Source organism: Sinohyriopsis cumingii, chromosome 6, assembly GCF_028554795.1.
Source record: "Sinohyriopsis cumingii isolate HCF-2022 chromosome 6, ASM2855479v2, whole genome shotgun sequence".
Classification (NCBI taxonomy): Eukaryota; Metazoa; Mollusca; class Bivalvia; order Unionida; family Unionidae; genus Sinohyriopsis; species Sinohyriopsis cumingii.
In genome coordinates, this window is record NC_142966.1 from 112,612,309 (window position 1) to 112,635,485 (window position 23,177).

Sequence of the window (23,177 nt, forward strand, 5' to 3'; positions counted from 1 at the left end):
TACACTACAAAGATCAGTAAGGGGGTGCTCACCAGTTATTATGTACTTTTGAGAGAGTGACGTATGTAAGGTGAAGTTGTTTGCATTTAAAACATGCACAATGGAAAGAATGTTGGCATACCTCTATGCTACATTAATGTAAGGTGGATGATATTTCTTTGGAAATTGTACATTATCTAAGCACACTACTAACTAAAATGACTGCTCCCTTGTGCTAAATAATCAGCCTGATTTAGTCTAAAGTACACTATCCATAGCAGCTATTAAAACAGGGAAAATTAATTTTGCCAGACTAGACTATACCAGCTTCTGAAAGTGCAATGAATGAATTACCAAATACATAAAATGTAAAAAAAAGTTATCGGCTCATTTTTATAAAATTTACCTCTGAAGGTCAGGAAGTGAAAAAAGTGGAAGTAGCACTTTTTTGAAATATGCACATTTGAAGTAAGGTCAAGCTGTATACTCTATAACCCATAGTACACCCATCAATCATACACCAAAATAAAGGGAATTAAAGGTTCTTTGAATTATACCTAAGATATACAAGGTCTTTTTTTAAATAGCCAGTATAACCAGTGAGGAAAGCTGGGGAAATTCTTTTTCATTAAAATTCTAACCCTATGCAAAATGCGAAACAGTAGAGCGCCACCATATACAGATCAATCAAGTAAATCAAGGGAGGTTAACTCTACAAAGGTCAGTCAAGTAAATCAACGGAGGATAACTCTACTACTATACAAAAGTCAGTCAAGGGAGGATATAGGACTCATTGTATTAATTATACAGAAAAACAGGAACCAGTATAGAAATAGGTGATATTCTGTATAAGAACACAAAACATACCTGGCAAATGTCAGCTATTTAGTCTTTTCATAAATTAATAACTTGAAGAATGGTAGGACTACTCTGCATATTTAATAGTTGACAATATAAAAACATGATGACTGATCACTTCTGTGTTGGACTGCAAGAGGCATTCCTGCTGCACTGCACACAATTCCATATGAACGTGATCTCGCCACCTACTGAAACAATTTCTGCAGCTCTTTGAAATGGTCACCATTTTTGTAAATGTTCATACCCATATCAAATTACAGAATGAACATATACTAATTATGGGCATGATTTCTCATAGCACTAAATATATTGGAAAATTGCTCCAATTTAAGTACAGTACAATTCATTTCCAAACTCTAAATATGGTATTTGATTGAAAAAAAGAGAATCAGTACTTCTCTTAACACATTAACCCCTGCCTATGAGTTTACGTGGCAGGAGGTAGTAGCCTACTGCCAAGCTCTGTAGCATCAAGGTCATGCATGATACACTAAAGTGGGTGGTATTATAGAAAGGTAGACAGATGTAGCTCTACAATGATACCAAATAATCTGGAAGTTCTAATTGCACTACAAAATACAGAGGGAAAAACCTCATTATTTGGACCTGACTTTTTTCCACCCGAAATTTACTCGTGGTCGGAATCCGATTTTGTGTCTGGATTTTAGACTTTTTGGTCTCAGATCTAAGGCAAACCAGTATGAACTGCAAACGAACAGATAAACCTTTGCAAAAAGTAGGATAAGCAGGGCATTTGGAATAAAAAGTAGTCTTGATACGAAAATAATGGATCTGTTAAACAAAAAGAAACAAAAAAAAGGAGGAAAAAAAAAAAGACAACTTTTACCCTTCTGTTCATGCACAAGCCAAATAGCTAATGAAAAACAATGTTTCTAACACAACTAGGCATTAGGTTATTTGAAAATCATCTGGAAGTTGATGCATTAGGATGTATTCAGAAATAGCTTTCAAAATGTGTTCCCTACTTGAATTTCAGGTGAAAATGACAAAAACCTCCTGGGGTTAATGTGTTAAACTGTAACGTATCTCATCATGTAGGTCCAACTTGACTGCAGCATGTAAGGAGATTTGGCAATTACTGTTTAAAGATATTTTAAAAAGTTATATTAAACTTACATGTTCACTTTTTAATATTATTTTGCACTTTCTACAGATTTTCTTGATATTATATGATATGCTTCTCTATGTACTGTCAGTATCACAACGTACTGCAATGCGAAAATTCTGATGATGCCACCCTTAGGAAGTCCTTGTAACTTTAGCCATAAACCATTATCAGAATCGATTTTTTAAATGTGACTATACAAACTGGAACAGAACTTGATCAAGATAAACTGCAAAAAATGTAAGAATCAAATATCAAATTGATTTCAGGTAAAAATCTGCATGTAAGGTTTCATCAACTGGTCATTACTTTACAGACATGATAAAATTTCGGAGAGATTCAACAAATTTCGACTCTTTGAGTAAATCATCCCAGTGAAACTAAATCTGGTGACATGTTTTCATCAAAGATGAATACCAATTTAACAATACCTGATTAATATCTTATTGAGTTTCACCAAGTCACTGTAAACAAATGTCAGAAAATGTGATGCTAGGATAGGAACAAATGTAAACGCATATGTAAATTGATCACTTACAACAAATGGGGGACAGACAACAATAATATTGCTATGTCATGATGAAATTGACAAAAACCATTTAAAACCATCATATAGTTCTATAAATAAACCTTGTGACACTAATTATTTTTTATAATAGGAATGGGTTAGGGAAATTTAAAGGACAATTCAGGTATCAGAGCTTCCCACAATGAGGGAGGTTGCAGGTTCAAGTCCCATTTTAGCACTACATTGTATGTAGGTCTGTATGGAGAATTCCCATACTTTCTGAAACAAAATAAATGTCCAAGTCTTTTCCAGGTGTTTACCTGGATGGTATAGATTTTTTCAAGGTTCACTTATGACCCTAACTGAATGGAATCAACAACATGTTGACAAAAAATTCAAACTCTACTTCTATTTTGAGATATTTTCATAGAATGTAGGTTCCAACCTGAATCTGGTGTCTACTTAAAAGAAAATATGTATCTATAGATGTACTTAAATATATATATACCTGCTTACAAGTCAAGTCTAGCTGCAAAATGCACATACCCAGAAATAATCACAGAATTAAAAAAAAACACTGACCCTGATCTACTGGCTCACTATGTGATAGCAGATCATGTTTTTTATGGTTTGCAATTGGACTAGACTTACAATCAAGCATATCAAGTAACTGTGCATACAGTACAGAATCATACTTTAATATAACTTTCAATATGGAACAAAGTTCAGTATCATACACTAAAAGTTGTCTGAATTTTTTTTACTATTTCCCAAAATAATAAATAAAGTTAAAGACGATGCTTATTACATTTAGCCTTGACAGTGACATTTATTTAACTGTTCATATGTTAAATAAATTTTAAAAAGTCACATTTTCAATCAAAATGTAATGGAAATTCCTGAGGTGTATCATGTCCTCAGTGAAGGTGTCATGATTAGTTGCTGTTATAATGCCCACATTTTATTACGCCAGTGGCCACAGGCAATGAAACATCACAGCATTTAAGATCATGCACAGATCAAATTATATTTCACCATGTCTATGTCAAACATTTGTCTTAAGAAAAATGGTATGGCAAGACCCCAAAACACCCCATGTGGTTTGGGTAATCCAACGTATCCTATTTAAATGGCCCCTCCCTATAATGTTTCTATTATGCAGACATATGAAAAATCACAACGAGCCATGCTTAGCTTTTCACCTGTGAATGCTAACTATTGACTGGAAACTTGGAAACTGACAGGAACTAACAGAAGCCCCATAAAAAAGTGATAAAGAAACAAGAGTCCCTAAATGGGATAGATACTCTACTGGCTGAATAGAATTTCCAAGAAATCAAGACAAGTCCATTGTTTCCTTTTAATTTTGAAGTGTTGAAACATATTTGATATTCCTGAGTGATAATTATTTCCAAATTAGCTGCCTGATATATTAGAGGTCATCTGGCACCTTATAATTTTTCATCATTAAGACAATGCATGATAGTCTTTTGATTGAAATGACTTTCCATTTTTCAGAGTACAGTAAAACCTGTTATGAGAGACCGCCCCTTCTGCCAACCAAAAGTGGTCTCTCAAGACAGGTGGTCTCTCATAAGAGGTGTGTGAAAATGGACTGGTTTTCAGGGTCAATAGTTAGCATTGTTGAAAAATAATTAATACCCATACTCACTGTACATGTATCATATCCTTTATTCATGAATCTTGTTAAATAATGCATGCATTCCTCTCAAAATATCTTTATATAATAAAGATATACATCTATCAAACAACGAGAATAAAATTTATATTTCAACATCACATTAATATGTACAAAAAATGAACAGTTAGATATGATGTATATATCTTATTTTATACACTTATTCACTGTTTTTTTTAAAAGAAATCCATTATACTTCTTTATTGACATGTTTTACTCAGCTCTTTGGTCTGAAGATGTATCTCAATTATTGCCTTTTCCTGAATCAACTTTCCACTTACTGGTATGTTTTTACTCCTTGCAACACAAAATCACTCCCATACTCGCTCGTTCAGATCTCCGTAAACTGTCCGTCGTGCCGTGGCATATTTCCTCTGTGCTTGTGCACCTTTCTGCCATTCGTTTCTAATGGACTTCTTGTCTTTGATTACATTTTGAACTTGCGTTTTACCGACGCTTTATCCTGACTGCTATATTGCGAGTGGTCTCACCTTTTTCATTTCTTTCAATGACATTAATCCTTTCTTCCAGTGTTAAAATTTTTCTTTTTTTCAGCGGAGATTCTGCCGTTGTTATTAGTGTTGACGTTATAAAGACTATAGGTTTTGATCAGGTTTTGGGGAATTGTGGAATAAATATATATTATGTACCAATGAATGAAACCAAAATACATAATTAACTCATCAGGAAACAATACTGTACATTTATTTAAATCAACAGCGTTATAGCTCGATAAACAAATGTTCCGACCATCTGCACCCACGTAAACAGATTGTGACTTGGTGAAACACTAACAAAAGAAATAAAAAATAATTTTAAAAAAATCCGGAAATGATTCTCACTTACTAGTATTAAAGACAATGAGCTCATTCACCCTCCAGGCATTATGGATTAACTGGAAAGCAAACGACGTACTCAAACCAACACTGAAGCCCTTTTAAACGATTTCTCACTTGGACATAAGGACTACCGGCGTTTTGTGAGTTTTCATACAGATAAAGAAAAAATACAAACCTCTAAATTGACTGCGTATATCCATCATTACTCCCTTTGATGTTACTCTTACTGGCTATTCACATGACTTCGGCACTACAATGGCGGTTAGTGACATGTACTTTAGTCTGGTTTACTGCAGTTTACAAATGACACCGTACGCTGGAGTTGTAAATTTCACAAAACTGGTACTGTAGCAAGACAAATTATTTTTAAATACTTTATTAGAGCAATCTTTGCTATTTTTGCCGTCTTTGTTACAAAGGATTAAATGATGGTTAGAGGTGTTTATCCCGATATATGGTTGTTCAACTATAGTGTTATTTAATGTGCACTTTGTTTGCATACTACATTTATCCCGAGCTCTAGTGTTTACAAAGGATTAAGTTAAGGTCAGTGGTGTCAATCTGTTTTGATTTTTTGGCGATGCGGTCGTTCATAGCAGTGTCAAAATGCATATTTTGCCAAGAAATCGCGGTCGCTGGTCGCGTTCAGCAGGTGGTCGTTCATAACAGAGCGTTTATATAGTAAAATCGATCCGTGCATTACGATTGCGGTCGGACATGACAGGTGGTCGCTCATAGCAGAGGTCGCTCATGACAGGTTTTACTGTAATGATAACATGATTTTTCAAGATGGATTCCATGATGACAATATTCAATATTCGACTGGCACCATTTCTGTTTAATACCAACTAGAAATCAAAAGAAGCATTTTAGTGAAATGACAATGACAATATGACCAGCCATAGAGAAGAAGTGATAACAAGAAGAAGTAGAAGTCAGACTGTCACCATTTTCATTTCTGACAAACTAAATATCATAAGAAAACTTTCAGTGAGAACTCGATGCTGATATGACCATTCATCGAGGTGAAATAGTGCTAACAAAACTCAACATAGTCACTCAATGTCTGAATGGCATCAGTAGAACCATCAAGATACGGTAATTAGTTGTTTAGTAAAAATCCTATGTTGAGATGACCATTCTTTCAGAGCAGTGATAACAGTATTTTTCAACACATCCAACTGATACCATTTTAGTTTTGGACCAATCATACATTATAAGTTTTCTGGTGAAAACCACATTACTGGACTGTGGTGGCATACTGGACATCAGATTTTTCTTCATATTCTGTGAGGACCAACCTGACACCATAAAAAAAATCAGTAAACTGACCATCCTGAAATGATTATCCCTCCGAAGGCGTAGCAATAACAACACTTTCAAAGGTGCTGTGGTGGCCATATTTGATATCTGGTAATACCCCATCCATTCAAAAGGAGTAGCAATATGATTTTTGAGATGGCACTCTGGTGGCCATATTGGACAATAAATCGACCCCATTATAATTTAGGACCAACCAGACATCATAAGAAGTCTTTTAGTGAAAATCACATCTTGATATAACCATCCATTCAGGAGTAGGAATAACAAGATTTTCAATATGGCTACTGTGGTGGCCATATTGGATGTCATTGTGGAACCATTTTTATTTAGGACCAGCTAGAACATGGGATGAATGTTTCAAGTTTCAAGGCAACCCTCCAAAGCCATCCAGTTTCGGAGAAGTAGCTTTTACCTAAGCCAGGGTTGCAACCATTTTTGGCTGGGGGTCAAAACAGACAAAATGCTGAAGGTCAAGGGCCAAATCAGAAAGAGCAGTTCCTTGTCATGGATTATCAAAATGCATATTTTCAAAAGGACTGCATACAAGACCAGAGGCCATAGGTTGGACATGCCTGCCATAAGCACTTGTTATCTATGATTTGTAGAGCCAAATATTAGTAATTGCCTTTCTATCAAATGATTTGTTATGCCATTAACAGAACTACAATTTTGTGTGTGTGTGTGTGTGTGGGGGGGGGCAATTTCACAAGTTCCTGACCGTGTTTTACCCTGCAAACAACAAATATTTGTTAGCCTAATTCATAAAAACTAAACCATCAATAGAATTTGCAATGACATTTTCTGAATTGTATAAATCAGCTTGGTGTCAGAATGTTATATCCTGGCAGCAAATGGAAAAATACTAGATATGTTTAAATTATCATGCAAGTGGTTAAGTGAGAAAATAAACATTTTTCAGAGTTTTGAGAAAAAAAAAAAGTACATTTTAAGTCTCTAAGATTACACTTGTACTCAACCAACTACTCATGAAATACAACAACAACAAAAAAATGACGCTAATCACCTAAATTCAATAATGTTAAAGGCTGCTTACTAAAACCTGCTATGTGACACCTGTTTAATTAATTACAAATTAAAACCAGTCTGCTCTACTTCTGGCAAGTGTTTATTATTAATGATGAGTGACAGCAAAGCACTTGTGGAGAAACAAAATTCAGGGAAAGAAAGTCTGTAATATTCTCAACAGAACCTCTTTCTTATTAAAAAGAAAAAAAAATCTGGTCAAACCTGAATCAGAAATTTACTTGGCAGCTGGAAATGTTCACTTGCCATTTCAAGTTGGGCAAGTGAAAATTTTAGCTCCTAGTTTTGTAACCTAGTCTGTAATGACAGAACATATGCAAGACTTTTTCTACGAATGATTTCATATCCCCAAAATTTAAGGCAAGGCCCTACAATTACAAAGCAATTTTGTAATACCAGTTTGACTTTGAGATTTTCTTTTATCAAAAAATAAGAAATTATTTTATTTGTTAAAAATATTCATATTGGTAGGGAATAGAAACTACATGCCTGAAGTTCAACCAAATATTAGCTGTCAACAAGCTCTGATATTATTGTATTTTGGAAAGGATAATAATAGTTGGCATTTTCTAATTTCAGACACAAAAAGAAAACATGATACACTTGCAACAAAAAAATCAAACATGGTACAGTTGCCTATTATGCAATGTATTATTTTATCTAAATAAGAAAACATCACCTGTCTGGGTTTGCATGTCACTGTTAAAATGCAACAGCTCGTGTTCTTGTGTTTTAAGCTCAAAACAGAAGTCATTTTTAAAATAATGCCTGCAATACATAATAAATTGATATGTAACAGCTGCGTAAAATCTAAACAAAACCCTCTTTTTAATATCAATTACAGACAAGTTCAATCAGTATTATGGCTCGTAGTACCAGATGTTTAGGCAGTACCAGATTTTACTGACAAAGGTAGTGAAATATAAAAATAGGTCACCATGGTCATCTTTTAGTATGGAAATATAAGGCTTCTGAAAATGTATCAATATATTAAATGTGACGGTATAGAAATAATATCGTGATCATCTTTTATTATGGAAATATAAGGCTTCTGAAAATGTATCAATATATTAAATGTGACGGTATAGAAATAATACTGTTTGGAGATGCATCATATACTTACTTGCTTACAAGTTGGATTCAACTGCATATGACACAGATCATATTTGCTGTTCCATAATGCACCGGCAGATCTGGGTTTATGCAGAATAAAACCAATAACAAAGACCCTGATCTGATGGTACATTATACAACAGCAGACCTCAATCTGTTTGTTTGGACTAATCCAAAGAACAAGCAACAAAGACCTTAATCTGTTGGCATATACTGCAACAGAAGATCTGGGTCAATGTTGTTTGCAGCTGGACCTCATGTACACAGGTGTACACACAGTATCCATAACCATGGAAACAGGGCTATCTGTATACTGCCCCAAAATGAAACTGACAAGGATTTATTATCACAAGTAATTGGTCACTTGCAATAACAAGGAAGTAATAGTTATCTCTCCCTAGTAAAAAGGTACAGATTGGTAATTATTGATTCAATCAAATGTCTCGATTAATGGGATTGTCTTATTGAATATTTACCACCACCTCTGCAGTTCTTTCTTGACACTGTTGAATGGAGACAAAATTTCTGAAAGGAGATAATTTGGAGAAAAAAATTTTTCTCCATTCAACAAGGGAGTCAAGACTTCAATCCAACTGTTTTCCTTGCTTTTTAGGACAGGGAAATCCATGCTGAAGACTTAAGGCCAAACAAAAAATAAGTGTGTTTCCTATTGCACTTGTTTTACAATTAGGACAGGTAGGTAGTGTTTCTTTTAAACATACATATTATAATGATTAGTATATATAATGTTCTAAGCACTTCAACGTACTTGGAAAACCATCTCAATTTAAAAAAAATTTACCATTGGGAGAAAAAGTGCTAGGGTTGGCAGCAATGAGCAACATGATGGACCAGAAACACATATTTTTGGGGGGCCTTGGCTCAAGCTAAAATAAACTATAAAATGCTATATACCACTGAGAGACAGACTTTTGAAGCACCCACTCACCAACATAACATGTCCAGAGATCAAGTGCCAAGGACTCCTACCCATTCATACAGCAGCATGCAACTCTGCTAAAGATAACCATGGCAACATCTGAGTTTGAAGTATCAGTTCTGCAGTAGAGTGTGATCTTGATGAGGCAATCAGTGTTTTATAATGTTTAATCTGGGGCAAACTGTAAAAATTGGAAGAATCCAATAAACATTTAGAGTTGGCCAGATGATATCAGAAAAGGGACATAAAAGCATAATTACAGAAATATATTAGAGTTTAGAAAATCATCATCAGAAGGCATGGTTTTGCTTTATATATCCAAAATACTTTTAGGATCTGGTCCTACATTGCATGTAAAGCAAATGATCAAAGAATTGCTTTAAAATATAAGACCTTGACCTGAAGATCAAAAGGATAAGCAAGCAATGGACTGAACTTTATAACAATTTATCCAGATATAAATAAAATCCACCATGGATTTAGAAATATATAAACAAATGAAAAGAACTATTAAAAAAAATGTAACACAAATTCTCTGTGACTCTGATCTTTACCTCAAGTCAATGATATAAGTCACAGACGAATTGTTTGAAGCTTCATATAGATTCATCCCAAATAAGAAAACAATCAATCAAGGAATTTAGTACATATATCCAATGAAAAAAAATGAACCAAAGCTTTAACACATATTTTAATGACTGTTAACAAAGGTCATAGAGGTGAGTGAGCCATTGGGGTGAGTGAGTGCATCACTGAATAAAAAACTTAACAATGATTTATTCCCATGTAGGGGTTTAGGAAACAAAGAGCATATATATTTTAAAAATCAGAATCTGAAGAAAAAATAAGGATACTTGATATTTGTGTCCCCAAATTTATTTTAAAAATTAATAATACAATTTCAAAGTTAATTTTGTATAAAATATTTCAAAGAATAATCTTTATAAGTTGCCGTTCATTTCTCCAACTTTGTGAAATGAATCTTAATATGTACAACACTGACATGATGTTTTATCCATCACTGTTCAACTACATTTGCAATACAAGTGCTAAGATTCATATTACAATTACACATTTGCTATACAAGTACTAAGATACCTATTACAATTACACATTTGCTATACAAGTGCTAAGATACCTATTACAATTACACATTTGCTATACAAGTGCTAAGATACCTATTACAATTACACATTTCAAGCATTTCAGTGATCAAAATATACAGGATTTTAAGCTTCAGTTTGCCCATATCGCATTTCATCATACTGGAAAAATGGAATCAGAAAGAAGTTATCATAATGATGCAATCTCAAGTTAAAAATGGGAAATGACATACTCTACCAAATATGCAATGGTAGGCATCTCTGGAATTATATACAAATTAAATTTGTTTTTTTTTTTTTAAAAAACTTAATGAGCTGTTGATGTTGATCCCAATAACTGCCAGAAAAGTGATAGCTTTTTCTACCTTTCACACTAACACAGGTTCAACAAAAATTCTCACAAAGGGCTACAAATGAAGCAAAATGAAAAAAATCCCTATTTCAGTGTTATGAGGGTATAATTTCTGAATCATTTTGTTATTGTGAGTTTTAACAGCATTTTAAACAAGTAGTTTTGCTATATCATGTTGTGGAAATGAGAACTAAATGCCCTTCGCAATCACACATAGTGGCAGCTGACCTGGGCCAGCCTGGGGTGGGTTTGTCAAAATGAATCACAAAATATAAAGTATAATATGTTTATCATACTCTTTATGTACTATATTGGTGATACAAGTCTGCTTTTGAATTCAGTAGGAAAGGCGTCGACAGACTAGTTAACTATCCAAAGTGTTAACCATTTACAAAATCGCTATAGCAAATACAAATAAAAAATATGTCAGAATTCAAACAAGTGGTACATACCTGTTTCAATGAATTCAGTATATCCTGAGGAGGCACTATACATTTACAGGAAAATAAATTGTGACCCAAGAATGTTGAAAATGAAAATAGATTCCAACACCAAATGACGTGTTGTTTCCATGTTGTACTGATACTATCATACTTCCTGTACTGATCACCTACTGAATGACAATTGATTACTATTAACAAAGTGGATCCAAAGTGTACGTATATATCTGATGGCAAGTCCATGTTGTATGATGAGTTCACTGCCACCCCCATTTTTTAAAATTATTTTTGGCAAATATCTACAAATAGTATCATAAATAAACCCACCCACTTCTTTTGACAAATGTATTAAGTTGGTCCACTCAGTCTTACCTATGGACAAATAATGTGTACCTTAAAATGGTCCCCTGGTCTTACCTTTGGATACATAATGTGTACCTTAAAATGGTCCCTTAGTCTTACCTTTTGATACATAATGTGTACCTTAAAATGGTCCCTTGGTCTTACCTTTGAATAAATATTGTGAACCTTAGAATACGTTACATTAATTGGAATTCTTACCATAAACGGAAAAGTTTTGCAAACAAAACCCTGGATTCCACAGACTAATCTAAAAAAAGGTATATATGTTTGATTATTAATCAATATTCTGGAATGATGTACATATTTCCATGAAGAAAAGAAAACACGGCTGTCTTACATTCCTATAGAATCAGATATAAGAAAGATATAAGAAACAAGAAAACGAAAGTACCATGCATTTCAAGTAGGAACCATTTCAAGGACCACTTTCATCCCATTATTTTGTATTTTAAAATTTATTTATATGGAGATTGCAATACAAGAATTTTAGAACAAAAAATCAAATCAACTGCAATTTAGTTACCATTTTTTTATACAATGGCAATTAACTTCCATTCACAACAGTCATGTACAGTAACATTGCAGGGAATGAAGTCTTTATACATAGACCACAGACCAGGTCATGACGGTCTTCTAGTTTCTTTATGAACTTGTACAGGTTTTAGCAGATGAACTGCCTACAGGGTATATATGACACCTTGATTCACACCTGTTTCACACCTGAGGTTAGATGCTTTGATGCACATTAAAGTTCCCCTACAACTTAAAATAATTGATCGTCATGCCCTATCAACTGTTAAATAATTTTAAGCTGGATTAAGCATGCTTATTGTGAATTTATTGATCATTTAAAGCCAGCTCACTTATCTCTTTTGATACACAGTAATGTGAGGAGAAAAATATTTGCAGAGACAAAATGAATGGCCATTATGCAAGTGTCTATATTAGTTGCCATGGATTTAGAAAATAACAAAACCCATTTGTATTTTGGATCAATTTCTATAGGCTTGCAAAACCCTGATGATGTAAATGTTTTCCCTACTTACCATTTGTGCTAATAATAAAGTCGAATCCAACTACAAACTGCAGGCATGAATCGGCTGTTGCATAACATGGAATCAGATCTGGGTCTATAAAGATTGTGGGTGTTCAAAAGTGGAAAATTAAATTGGAACGATGTTCAACAGGACAAACATAAATGACTAAAATATGCTGGTGCAGTACGCAACGGTAGATCATGGTCTATGTTGTTTTCAGAAGTACTCGACTTGTAAGAGAATACATATGGTATTTATTAGTATTCTAAAGCACCATTACCAGACACTTGCTGAAAAGCTTCTCTTCTATTTCCATTCATATGGCCATTAATTACTACCAGGAACTAATTGATGTATTTGTGATAAAAGTCATACAAAAATGTGTAAACATAAAAAATAATATAAAATACAGAACAAGAAATGTGGCTGACACCTGAAAATGCTTTTATGGACAGTAAGTGTGAGTTTCTGTTTGTTTATTATTTTACAATAGTATTTATTATTTTACATTAATCTTTTTTAGTTGATAGTACCAACTGAAAGTAATGCTCAGGTAATACTCATAAAAACATAAAAATAATGAATATAACAATGAAAGCAAAATAACAAACACAGAAGCTGAAAAGCTGATAAATTCCTGAGACCAGCATCAAACCAGAGCAGTACTGCTGGCACGGTTGTCTTTTATCCCCACTTTTAACACTGTAATTGCTATTAACACTGTAATTGCTATATCATGTGGAGAAAATGGTGGTTAAGTGTCTTTCCCATGGACACAGAGGCAGCTGATCTGGGTTGGCCTGGACAGGTATTCAACCCATCACCCTCAGAGTCCAACACTCTACAAATGGAGCAGTACTGTCCATTATTCACTGAACCATCATCCTCTAAGGGACCCCATGAGACCATACATAGATCATGTGACAGGTCAGTATGCAAGTCCAATGTGATGGTCAGTCAACTCCTGGTTTTTAACCACTAATAAAGTTTTTAAGTTTTTGTAAGAGCTTATGACCCTGAAAGAGCATGTTTTTTGAGCTCATGATCCCAAAGGGACATTTTATTGTAGCTTATGTCAGGGGAGCTACAGAGCAATCGTTTCAATTAGCAGGCAAAGTTTCGCCCCATGCTGCCATGACACATGAAAAACACAATTTCAGACTCCAAAAGCTCCCAACATGGTCGTCTTTTGAATAACACAATATTCAGGAATCTTAACCTCAAAGTTATCCCAAAAACAAAACCTCGTATATTTCTTGACCACTGCAACGGATACCTGTAATCTGTGTTTTGTCAATAAATTATGTATGTATAACAGTAAGCAATCCTGCTCCAAGCTCATCTAAACGTATCCTTGGGGTGTACAGCTGATATAGAGGCAATTAAAAGGTAATGCAGTCAAATAATTAACCCACCATCATTGAGATTAATTAACTGGCAGAGTCCACTTAACTAATTTGCATAGGTGAAGTACACAAAGCAGAACAACTCAATTCGTCTGAAGTTTTCTTCAAACATCAAAGAGCTGTGGTGAAGAACACTGATCATATTACACATCAATGCACTGAATGAGAATGATGAAGCCAACTTTAATAAAGATTTTGATCTGCGTTAACATTTCTAAATCAGATTTTTACTCCATATATACTATGTAAAACATGATTATTTCAGTTGTCGGAATGGTGTTCAAGTGTGATTCATTTTTAAAGTGAGTGATTCACGAAGCAACAGGCTATCAGCAAAAATAAATTTCAATACTGCAGGTCGACAGAGTTTTACACAACAGCAAGAGAGAACATTTAATTCTTTGCACATATGGTAAACAATATATAGTGTGACCCTGCTATAGCGTGCTCCCTTATAATGCAAATTCGAATATAACGCAGTCGTGGCGTGCCTCCCGAAATTTCATATACATGTATTGACACAAGTGTAATATGTCCATTGAAACAGAAGCATCACCTGAAGGTTGCACATTTGACACGATGAACTGAACATTTAGATTGGTTCTCATTATTATTTGTTATCTTGTTAAAATGCAGATGCAAATTATTAATTGAGCCAAGCTGTCAGGATGATTTTAGCCATGAGGTAGATTGACTGAAAGACAATAATAGGCACACACTCGTGTTTGCAGTTGATTTTTGTTGATAAGGCATTAACACCTGTACTGGGCCGAGGCATTTATTACTGCTGTATTAGGCTCCATTATACCTTAAATAAATAATATATATATATATAGCCAGACATGTATATCTCATGATCAAACTACATCAGATACAGTTCACACATTATGGTTATCACAAACAACTCAGTTCTAACCAGGATTCACTCTGAGAATCCAACAGGGAAGTTTGAACAACACTACCATCTAGTCTTTAGAGTGCAAAGATGAACACTAACGACACCTGCATTACCTCAAATCCCCTATTAAACAATTGAGAGCAGCAAAGACTGCATCAAATTAAGCACGTTTTGCCATCTAATGGATTTTAATGACAGAAACTTGATGTATGTTTCTGTTTAATGTCAGTGTGGTTGTGATGATGTGAGTGTTTGCACATGGCGTTGGTATTTGACAATGCAGAGTCTATAATTTAAAGTCTGCAAGTGTACTAAATACTGTGAAGAAAATAGACAAGTCAGTTTCTTTCATTCAGTTTTGAATTTCCAATCATTTTTTTATAGGCTTATATGAAAATATAGCTTATTCTCAATCTGATGTCAGTTTTTGATAGTCACATGCACTGACCCCACACAGGACCTCAGAACATGCTTCTTTAGTCTCAGAAACCCTCCCAACACTGTCTGAGAATGTGGCAGGTAAGTGCGACATCAAATGGCTGCTTACAGACCTGAGAAATAATGTGTAACACCATTCCTGTAATAAGGCTGGTATGGTCATATATAAGGGCGTAACGATATACCGATTTACCGGTAAATTGCGATACAAAATGCCTGAAACGGTATATCGCGATACGAGTTTAGTAATACCGGTATACTGGTTTTATTTTCTTCACCAACATTAGCCAGTCCATAACTAGCTTTGAGCACACCAATGTCTTTTAATAGTCTTAACGTAGTTACCAAAATGGCAGCTTCTGTGTATGAGCTAGTGAAGAACCCAAGAGCAAGGAGTTCCGTTTGGAATAATTTTTCACTAAAAAGGGAGTTAGCACTAATACAATTGACAAAACTGTCGCTGTGTATAATATGTACAAAACTGAAATCAAGCACGCAGGCGGTACGACAAACCTCATTTACGGCGTCAGCATCGATCATTACTTTCCATAGGTACTGTGCGACAGAGTGACGCAACCTCTAACGCAACAGCCGAAGGTTCCATTAAAAGCGTACGTATTGTTTTAGATTGACAACCAAAGATTGCTGTTATGCTAGGTGCACAGACTAAATACAAATCTTCATCACCAAGGTCCACAGCGATCACTAGTGCCATTGCTAGTTTCATTGTTCACGATTTGCAGCCGTACAGTGTTGTATCAAACAAAAGATTTTTAAACATGGCATCGGTGTTAAGTAATTATTCTCTCAGGTTCAAACCAAGAAAGGTTGGGAATCACTGATATTATTAACTTACTATATTATTCATTTTTCTAATCAAAGTAGGATATTTATCAATGTGATAATTTGTGATTATGTGTTGTTTTTCTTGTGTTTTTCTCTTGTCATGTTTTGTACTACAAGAAATGAATAGTTAGATCATTTTGATTTGAAGACTTTCTAATCAGGCAAAATAATTCTACAACTCTTTTCCAGTACTTTGTTTCTTGCTTGTAGAAGTTTTCACATGTTGATATATTTTTATTTTCTAAACAAGTGATGTGATTATTACAGTTACTGGGTGTTTTGGTTGAATTAAAAGCAAGATGGTTTCATTTTCTTCTTCATATTTTATTAAATGCAAGGAAATTGCTCATTATTTCAGTACAAAATATACAATATCAACATTCCAGTCATAAATGCTATCAATGACCAATACATATTAATATGTATCGCAATACAGACATGCCATATTGCAATATATTGCAATACGTATTTTCCTGGCAATACTCACCCCTAGTCATATAGCAGTAAAATTATATATATCATGTACGTACTTCATTATAACACAGTCTCTCTATAAAGAAGTATACTTTACAACTCCAATGGACTGCTTCTTAACTTAAAACGATATTTTGTGGACTACCACATGGTAAGGCCCCCCAAAAAAACCAATATGTATGTTTCCTATTGCACTGGTTTTAAAATCAGGGTAGGTAGATTTGTTCTTTTAAAAAAAAATAATATATATATATATTATAATGATTAGTATATATATGATGTTGTTGTTGTTGGGTTTAACCCCATTTTCAGCACAACATAGGCTATTCATGGCAGCCAGTATAAATGGTGGAGGAAGAACCCGGAAAAACCGCTGAAAGGACCACCGACCCACGAGAAGCTACTGGCAAGCTTTCTCACATATCCACGAGACTCGAACTCAAGCAGACAGCGGTGAGACGGCAGTGATCCATAATGGTGAACGCTTTAGACCACTCAGGGCCCCTATATATAATGTACTAAACGCTTCAAGTACTGGGCTAAACTGGCTCAATTACATGTACAGATCAATTTCTTAAACAATTTTTATGGGGGAGGAGAGGGGCAGGGGGCTGGAGTGCCGGGAAAGAAAAACAGGGACAATCATCTGGCTGGAAATACATTTATTTTTGCCTAATAGTTCTACTTTTAGGCTTCCTTGGAATAAACCGACAACCCACCCCCAGGGGGCCCATGTCCCATAGGTTAGGAACCACTGGTATAGAGGATTAAGCAACAAGAATTAGTACTGGCACAATATTCTATGAGATTTTTACAAAAATTTCTTAGACCTGGCCTCAGATTAATTTCATTTTCAAGAACGAGTTTGAGAAATTACTTGCAACTTGGATATCAAAACTTTTAACGGTCATGATAATTTGATGAAATATTCAGCTCTAGATATCATTACAAGTGATAATTTGATGAAATATTCAGCTCTAGATATCATTATGAGTGATAATTTGATGAAATATTCAGCTCTAGATATCAATACACTACTCTGTATGGTACTCCAATAAATCTTCAAATCTTTGGGGTGGGGTGGAACGGTGATTTTCAATGACTGAATTTTGAGTCAATGCTCAAGATTTGTTTACTAAATAAGTTTTACAAATTTTAGGGCTTAATATTTTTTTCTGAGTCTATTTACATGCATTGATAAAAGAAAATGACAAATTTAACTCAGTGTGGACTGTATGATTAGTACAAACATCTTAGATATTTTTCTCACACTCTGTGATATCACAGTATATATTCAAGGAATGTTTCTGCATAATCATTGCCTAGCTCATGTTAACTAAAACAGTGTAACACGATAATGACAAAAATTACTGTACAAGCCACTAAAAATTTTAAGGAGTGGATCTCATTGTTCCCATCTGAAAAGAGGAGTTTTTTTAATACCATTTAGACATGTCCTTGCATAACCAACAAAGTTTATCAAGACAAATATTCCGCCATCAAAAACAAACAGGTTATTCCTAGAAACAGTACTATACCCAAGTTAGTGGAATTTGTGAGTTTAATTTTAAAGTGATGATAGTATTTGCACACCAGTAACCTTTGCTGCCACTCTCCTGACAGATTGTCAATTTCAGTGCATTGTGTTATTTTTTGTCTTCTAAAGGGCTGACTATTTCCAATGGCATGAAAATGCTCAGGTTGTATGAGTTCAAGTTATTTTGCATATGTGGTTATGAAGTAAAATAGTGCTTTACTGGTCAACCAAACATAGGGAAATATATTACACAAATTAATTTATGACCATACCAGGAACATTGTAATATAAGCTGACTTTTGACATAATATCTGCCAACTTGGAAAAGAGCTTTCAGACTCATCCCAGATAATCCTGAAAACACCCCAAATACAAAGATTGATATTAAAATGTCAACAGTAAGTGCAGAAATATTTTTGAGAAAGGCTAAACTTGCACAAAGTCTGAAACAGTATGGCCCCATTATATCTCAAGGAACTATTTCATACTTGAAAACAAGGCAAAACTCTCAATGTTCAACGAGTTTCAACTAACCATCATTCCGTTCCAAAAATAAGGAGCTCATTAACCTTTAGGCCACTAATCTGGAACAGAATCCCAAAAGAAATTAAAGAAAGAACAAATATAATTAAATTTAATTAAAATCAAATAGATGAAAAATTAGAACCATTTTGATTTGACAAATACATTACAACTGGAACTGTAAATTCTGAAACCTTCCACTTTATTGCCTCAATGATTCTGTACCTAGTTGGAGGGGGCCCCCAGAGGCAGAGTGGTCTAAAGCAATCACCATTACAGATCACTGCCATCTCACCTCTGTCTGTGTGGGTTTGAGTCTCGGGTTCGGCCAATAAGGGTATGTGAGAAAGCTTGCCAGTAGCTTCTCGTGGGTTGGTGGTTCTTTCCATGGGTTTTTCCTGGGTTCTTCCTCCACCATTTATACTGGCTGCCACGTATAGCCTATCTTGTGCTGAAAATTGGCTTTAAACCCTAAAACAACAACAACCTAGTTGGAGCGTGTTTTTAAAAATGTTCTGTTTATTATTTATTTTGATAAATTTAGCTTATTGTGATTGTGTTTTTTGGGGGGGATGGGTCATTATAAACACATGTATTGTTTTATGGGGTTTTTTTGTCTTCAGAAAGTCTAACAGTTGTCATGTGCAATTATGTCCTATGTGTTTAGATATGCAAATAATAACAACCACAATCCCTCCTTTAATTATTATTATTATTATTTACTTTTTTCCATTCACAACATAGCTTTAAAAACATATTCTAGCTCCGACCGATACTTTCAGCGAACTTGGTGAGAGCAAGTGGCTCTTATCCGTATTGCACCATCTTCATCATCTGATTCTATCTCAATTTCTGACAGAATGGACAAAGACAATAATTCAATGTCATTGCCAACACTTCCTAAATCAATGCCATCAATTTTGTACTCTGAAATACCCAATTTTTTAAAATCCAAATCACCGGCAAATGCCATTGTTCCACTGTCAACAGCTGCACATTCTGACTATCACATGGAAGAACATTCATGAAAATCCCCATATTTAGTATATTTTACAGCAAGAACCATTATTTGTTAACTCTTTTCTCAATGGTTCAATGTCTTTTTACCACCCATCATTGATGAATACTTTTCTGTTACTTAATTTAATACTATAGAGTCACAACAACTGTACAATGAAATTTTCCTAAGACATTTACATTACTGAAATGTAAGTTTAAACTCAAGAAAACATTTACAAGTTTAAATATATTGTTGAATTTTCTAGTCTGGATCTTGATCTCATTTAAATTTAGTGTAAACTCATTATCTACCATCATTTATTATAATACCAATATTTTTAATTTATATTTCTTTCCAAACTAACAAATCATTAATTAAATGAGAAATTGTGTATTTGCATATATTTGGCATCTTTTGTCACTGATTTGACGTTAAAATAAATTATACCTTCCTCACCATAGGCTGACTTTAATCTGGAAAATGTTACACTTAAACATCATCAAACACTTCAGACTCTGATTTAACATAGAAATTCATTGCCATTTTTATCACCAGCATCAACCGAAACATGGATTGACATCAACTAGCGAAAAGCTATCGGGGTATTTTAATTTTTTTTAGGGGGAACATAAAAATGCACATCTGGGGAGGGGGTTCACAAGGTCAAGTTTTGGGGGACAAAGGCCCAAATATTGCAGGAAACCCATGAGCCGATGCTTAATATGCAACACTGAGATGATGTAAAAATCATACAGTAATAATATAACGTACTTATTTTACTGATCCATTCATTATTTTTTATATGTAGGAAAACATTTAAAGTTAAAATCATTACATTTTATTTGAAGTCATCATCCAGTTCAGTGGGGGTGTGGGGGTGGGAGGGAGCAAATGTCGCTGGATGCCAGGCAAAGGGGCACACATGTTTTGTTTTGTTTTTTGTTCATTTTTTTTCTTCGCTGTCGAAATTTTCAAAGTACCTCACCATCACCTAGTCATGGAGGCAGTTCATCACAAAACAATTTGGGAGTGGGGGCAGAATGGAGGGTGGTAACTGACATAAAACTATATATGTAGCAAAGTAGGGGTGCACCAAGGAGCATTGCCCCCAAGAGCCTCAAACCCTCAAACTGCCACTGATCCAGTTGATTACAGCTCAAACCTAGTACGACCTTCAAACAAGCAGATCAAACAAATGTGTGCCAAAAAACAATAATGGATACAAACGCTTGGTAATTGATATTCTAAGGCAGAAATTCTGGTGCCAGGAAATAAAAAACTATTCAATTTAGTCAAACTGTTTTCCTAAGTTCAATCAAAGGAACCTGACATTTGATATTACACCATTATAACATGACATTCATAACATTTTTGCAAGTTTTTTATATATAAAAATATATCTATGGTTGATTCTCCCACAGGATGAGAAACAAGACTGGAGAGTGAAGGCAAATATATAAAAAATGACAGACAGACAGACAATGTCAATAGCAACCACTCGTTGGAAATGCAAAACTGGACTTCGTAGACAGATGATCATTTTACACAGATTCATCTTTCAAAATTGGTTTTAAAACAAATACCATACACTGAATATCATCATCATTATTATTATTGTTATTATGATTGTTTTATGTGCACTATTCAATACAATCATTAAATATGTGTACATGTTGTTCACTCCCAAATTTATGTTCCACCAAGATTACTGCATCCTGCACATTTTAATTCACTATTTAAATTAAATCCCATTTTAATTCATTAAATAAATTAAATCCCATTTTAACTCATTAAATAAATTAAATCCCATTTTAATTCATTATATAAATTAAATCACTGACTTAAAAATAATCACTGATCTCAGTTCTGATTTCTTCACTTGAAAGGCTTTCAAGTCAGAATGCTTTAGCCAAATTCAATTTAAATGGGTAAAATATTTTAATATGACAAAACTGCTGACAAATGAATATGACAGCTAATGGATGAAGGGCAATATGGTATAGTAAGCACACCTGACTTTGACAGTCAAGTGAATTTTATAAATAGATTATTGATAGAACAAAATAAATGAACGATACCAATTACAGACCTGACTTTTTATTCAACACATGGTCATCCATCAAAGGTAATGCTGTGTCAAGCCAACATCTTTGCTACCCAGAAAATACTATGCCGTAAAGATACTGTATACCTGTTGTAGCCGACTCCAATTAAAAGCCTGGGGCAATGCAATTATGCAAGAAAAAAATGTTATAGTGCTGAAAAAGTCGACAGCTACGATCTTAGTTTATATATTAAAAAAATCTCAGCGACCTGCTGATAATACATATGCAATCAATATATATATATATATATATATATATATATATATATATATATATATATATATATATATATATATATATATATATATATATAACTTTGCTGAAAATTTGCCATAACTATCCTTTTTTCTTGTTGTTTTGGGGGTTTAATAACATTTCTTAGCACACAATGTGCTGTACATGGCAGCCAGTATAACTAGTGAAGGAAGAATGCAGGAAAACCCACCAATCCACAGGATCCTATATGCAAGCTTTCTTACATACCCATAATGGCCGTGCCTGAGATTCAAACCAAAGCAGACTGACCATTTGGCCAACTTTTGATTTTTTTAATCAGTTACATAAATCTGGAGCTTATATTTACCTGAGATATCTGATTCCATGAAATGGTGACCATCTTAAAGGCTGGTATGTGGATCAACTTGTAAACTGCAGACTCAGTACCTCGTACAAGTGTCAATATAATCCCTATGTAAACCTCGGAGGGGTGGTAATGAACATTTCTAAATCACAATTCTGAAAGAAAAGAAGAAAAAAAATCAAAGTTCAGAAATTACTTCATGCAATAAGAACATTATGCAAACTTCCAAATAATGTTTAATATTTTGATAAAAAGAAACTAATTTAATTATATTTCTCCTTTTTTTTATTTTTAACTTTAGGTTGATTTTATTCAATAAATATGATGGCTGTAATAACGTTTTTTGTATTAAAAATCAAAGAATATTTTTTTTCTCAACTAATTTGAGAATCAGATCAGTTTCTTCAAAAATAACCCATCCCCCAACACACAAACTAATTGGTCCATCTCTTAAAGGATGGGGTTATTAGTTTGGCTGACAGCCCAATATCCCACTAAAAACCATTCTATAGATTACACTTATCTGCAGAAAAACATATTTTTTCCTCTAATAGAAACCTTTGACTTTCATTAGGCATCCTTATCAATTTGCATCTTGTGTGGAAAATCAAAGCTAACTTATTATAGGGTCACGTTACAATCAG

General features: G+C 34.1%; 1 protein-coding gene across 1 annotated transcript in view; it reads right to left on the bottom strand.

The window, feature by feature from the left end:
* The window catches only part of LOC149797737 (rho GTPase-activating protein 7-like), a 290,132-nt gene extending 267,537 nt beyond the window's left edge, over positions 1-22,595 (bottom strand). The window contains exon 1 of the mRNA XM_089962678.1: positions 22,537-22,595. The gene's annotated coding sequence lies outside the window, so the exon portion shown is untranslated. The remainder of the gene's footprint in view (positions 1-22,536) is intronic.
* Between the last annotated feature and the right edge of the window lie 582 nt (positions 22,596-23,177).